Here is a 4,776-nt window from a genome sequence, read left to right on the forward strand (position 1 = left end):
CGGCGTTTAGTGTGCTTGTTTTTCATGGCGGATAGATGTTACGCCCCAAGGGAGTGGTTCTTTTGTTATTTTTTCCACGTGGTTGGGCATCGCGAATGTGTCGACTGTGAGAATGTTATGACTAGTGAGGCATGTAATTTTGCCTGTTATTGTCTTAAAGTGTTATTTGATTGATGATTACGCCTGTGAATGTTATGGCCAGCGAGGCTTATAATTTGCCTGTTTTGGTCGTAAAGTGATTCGTTCAGCGAGATGTCTGTTCGATTATTATCATGATTGTGAGAATGTTATGGCCAGTTAGGCATATATTTTGCCTGTTTTGTCATAAAGTGATTCGTTTAGCGAGATGTCTGTTCGATGATTATGATTGTGAGAATGTTATGACCAGTGAGGCAGACAATTTGCCTGTTTTGTCATAAAGTGATTCGTTCAGCGAGATGTCTGATCGATGATTGTGATTGTGAGAATGTTATGGCCAGTGAGGCATATAATTTGCCTGTTTTGTCATAAAATGATTTGTTCAGCAAGAGGTTGATTGATGATTGTGATTGTCAGAATCTTCTGGCCAGTGAGGCATATAACTTGCCTGTATTGTCATAAAATGATTCGTTCAGCGAGATGTCTGATCGATGATTATGATTGTGAGAATGTTATGGCCAGTGAGGCATATAATTTGCCTGTTATTGCCATGAAGTATTGTTATGTTCAGGGAGGCATGTCATTTGCCTGTTGCTGCTATGAAGTGATGTCCGATTGATGATTATGTCTGTGAGAATGTTTTGGTTAGTGAGGCATATAAGTCGCTTATTTTGCCATGAAATAATATAGTTGCTTAAATGATGATTACGACTGTGAGAATGTTGTAGCCAGTGAGACATGTCATTTGTTCGTTGTTGCCATAAATTGTTGTAGTTGTTTGATTGATAATTATGACAGCGAGAATGTTATGGCCAGTGAGGCGTGGATTTTGTTTTTGATCCTTGTTTCAGGGGTTGCTTGGAGTGACAGTTGTGAAAAAGAGTATCTAAATCAACTCCCCCGGCTATGCTGGGTCATGACTGTCACCCCTTGCTGGCCCCATGGGTTCCCCCATCAACGTTTGGTTTCCTACTTTTGTGTATCTACGAGACTCCTGGTTTCCATCCCTTCTTTTCCTGAGAAATCTCGATGATATTTGACCTAGGATTGGGAGTGCGACTCCAAGTTTGAGGGAAAACTGTTAGCCTTTGCATTATATCCTCGAGAGTCAATCCATTGGATTGACCAGCTGGGGAACTCCATTGGGGTCGGTAATGGGGTGACAGTCGCGGTTTTCCTCGAAGAGGTTGACCAGATCCAGAATGGTTATGAGGTCACAAGGTTTGGTAAAAGGAGTGTATTGTAAAGTGTAGGAATAAAGCTGCGTTCACATTTAACCCGAAACATGTTTAGAATAAACGTGTTTCAACGAAACATGTTTCACCTAAACATGCTTGTTATTGCATTGTTCACATTAGGTGTCAGTTTCAAACACGTTTCATGCCTGGTGTGTAATTTATGCGGTTTCACGGTTCTTGCATAAATCTTTACACTTTATTTAACCGTAAAAATATAGCTCGAAATTACAATAAAGTTTCCATTAAATCTTTGTATTTCTGTCTACTTTCAAGCCCTTCGATGAAGCAGGGCTTTTATGCGTTTAGCAAGAAGACAGTATTGTCAGAATTTTCGCTATCAGTCGGTAACAGAAGATTTTTATTTTGTAAAGTTTGTTTTTGCATTGCAATGCTGTAATGATGCGCGCTTGTAGCCGAATCGTAAACTTTCGTGGCGATATTCTGCCAAATATTCTGCTTCCTATCCATCACGGATAATTCATATTGGATCGCTTTACTAGCCCATATTTTAAATAAACATTTGTTCGCATGGAAAGCCCAAATTTGAAGCTTTTGGGCGCTCGCCTCCTCCCCGCCTGTCCGCCATTTTTTCGACTTTTTTTGCTTGTTTACAAGCAAAAAGAAGGAGAATAGCGTTTACTGGGCTAAAATCTGAACCGGAAGGGATTGCATTCTTGTTAACTCTCAAGGGACTGTTTTATTTTCTCAAGGGAATACTTTCCGCTGTGGGTGATCTAAGCGCGTGACTTGTAAAGTGTCACTCCATAGTTGTGCTTCAGCACTTCCGTTCTTGTAGAAAAAACGTGACTTGTCAAATTTACAAACATTATATAAGAATCAAAAACGTGAGTAGCCCAAATCTTACGTCACATAACCAATTAAGAACGTAAGGGGTTCAGCGCTCGAAGGCAGCGAAGTTTAAAACGATTAAGAACGCAATTTATACTAGTACAAGTCTTTAGGCGCTAATATTAATTTAACCTAAAATCACATAGCGAAAACACTGAAAGACCGCTTGGACATGTCCAAGCTATTTAAAACTACCACTACGTCAGACCCATGTCACGCGATCTCTCCGCGCTTGTAGCTATAAATAATCATTCACCTATTTTCAGTTTGAATACTCTGCGCTCTGTTTGTGTGAAATATTTATTGTTGTGTTACTCAAGCGTTTGGCTCGGAGCGAGTACAAGTCGTACAATTTACCCGGAACGTGTTAAATATTGCAAAACAACGACTTATTTTCTGGATATCCCAATTTTTGTTTTGAGTTTACGGTATGTTGAGAATCGAAACGTTATCGAAACGTAAGTTGCAAGCTCTTTAATTTAACCTAAAATCACATAGCGAAAACAAAGACCGCTTGGACATGTCCAAGCTATTTAAAACTACCACTACGTCAGACCCATGTCACGCGATCTCTCGCTTGTAGCTATAAATAATCATTCACCTATTTTCAGTTTGAATACTCTGCGCTCTGTTTGTGTGAAATATTTATTGTTGTGTTACTCAAGCGTTTGGCTCGGAGCGAGTACAAGTCGTACAATTTACCCGGAACGTGTTAAATATTGCAAAACAACGACTTATTTTCTGGATATCCCAATTTTTGTTTTAAGTTTACGGTATTTTGAGAATCGAAACGTTATCGAAACGTAAGTTGCAAGCTCAGCAAGAATGTGTCAAAGCACGGGATACACGTCATCGCACCAGGGGAATTACCAAAAGCTTGTCGGAAGACGCTAAACGGAGAAACACAACGGGGAAGCCTTTATAGTCTACTCTTTATTTTGGCGTGATTTGGCTTTCTTTTAAAAGAACTGGTTTGGGTTATTTTATTGAACATTCGGAACAAAATAAATATTTGCATGCGTAAGCAGGCATTTTTCCGGCTAGGCATGTGGTTTTAAAAAGCAAAAGATGATGTGGTAAAGGAAATTCATGTCACGTTCACTCCGTGACTAACGCAAACAACACTTGTGTGTTTCTAAAGTGACTGCTTTTCTAAAGATTTTACTGTGCGGCGCCGTGCCTTTAATTTAGCCAAAGCACTGAAAGAGGTCAGGAGGTCAAACATTACCCGCACGAACACACTAAAACGTTGCTAATAGTTAACCAAAGGGAACTCATTCCGTGACAATTGATTATTTCTGCTGAGTTGCACAATTTAGAATTGCAACATCATCTAGCAAAGCGCACTATTACTAAAACTAGTGGTAACCACAGGTTAGAAAGTGCGGGCCTAGTGATCCATGAAGCGACAGAAGATCCATGAAGTGACAGAAGCGTCGATCTCATTAGACAAACTTTTGTGATTTACACTTCGCATTTCTTCGCATTCTAATCGTTCTTTGTCGAGGAAAAAATTCTCAACTTCCTAATTGAACGACACCATTTCGGATCCTTTTGCATTGTAGCCGTTCATGGTCGAAGAACAAATAACTTAAGTCACCTCAGTTTACAGCAATAATTCCAACAGGTCGCGAAAATTTCTCAGACGGTGTCGATAAAATCACTGGACAAGAGACAGTTATTCCGAGTAGCGCGTCACGCAAGGAATGCATGATTTTATCGAACATGCGGTGTAATTGAGACGCGATTTTCCTCGGTCGGTGAACTCGCTATGTTGTCAGTGTTGTAAGGGATTTTTCGAGATCAATCGTTGTTGGAATCATTCGTTTTGCCGTGGTTTATCTGTAATGCAATCACAGTAAATCTTCTCAAAACCAACGCCGAAACAACGCCTGCAAAACGTAATGTTTTCAATCTTCCATGTGGCAGAAGCCTCGATCTCTTGTGACACACTGTTGAGATTGACACATTGTTCTTGAAGAACAGATTTTCAACTTCCGGTGTTTCGACAATCTGTTGTGATTGACACATTTTTCGCATTCTGATCGTTCTTAGTGGAAGAACAAAATTTTCAACTTCCGCTTTGCAGCTGGTCTTTATAAACGTGGCGCGCACGCGTAATACGCAATCCGCTGGTCACTGTCAAGATTAGGGTTGCGGGCCTCTCTTGGGCCCGCAAATAGATTTCGCCATATGATACCCCCCTGCGTGAGTCGGACAACAATTTTAGTTTTGGCAAAGGCTTTGTATGGAGGGGACGCATTCTTGACAAGAAAAAAAGGGCGAGAAAGGCACAATTTGAGGCCGAGATTCTCGAAAGGCTCGAAAAATGATAGATTTCAAACATTTTTGCTTTAGTAAGTGAAAAACAGATTGAAGGTATCCAAAAAATGGCCCAAAATTGAATTTATTAGTCGAAGATCCGGTAATGACACCTTGATTTCCACGGCGGATAGCGAATTACTATCGAATTATATAATTGCGAAGTATAGCACTTGTATGTTTGCTTCATTTAGGCACCGGGAAGATCGTCGGTTGCAAGAAGTTCAGA

The sequence above is a fragment of the Oculina patagonica genome, chromosome 7 (assembly GCF_052425735.1).
Source record: "Oculina patagonica isolate OP01 chromosome 7, crgOcupat, whole genome shotgun sequence".
Lineage (NCBI taxonomy): Eukaryota > Metazoa > Cnidaria > Anthozoa > Scleractinia > Oculinidae > Oculina > Oculina patagonica.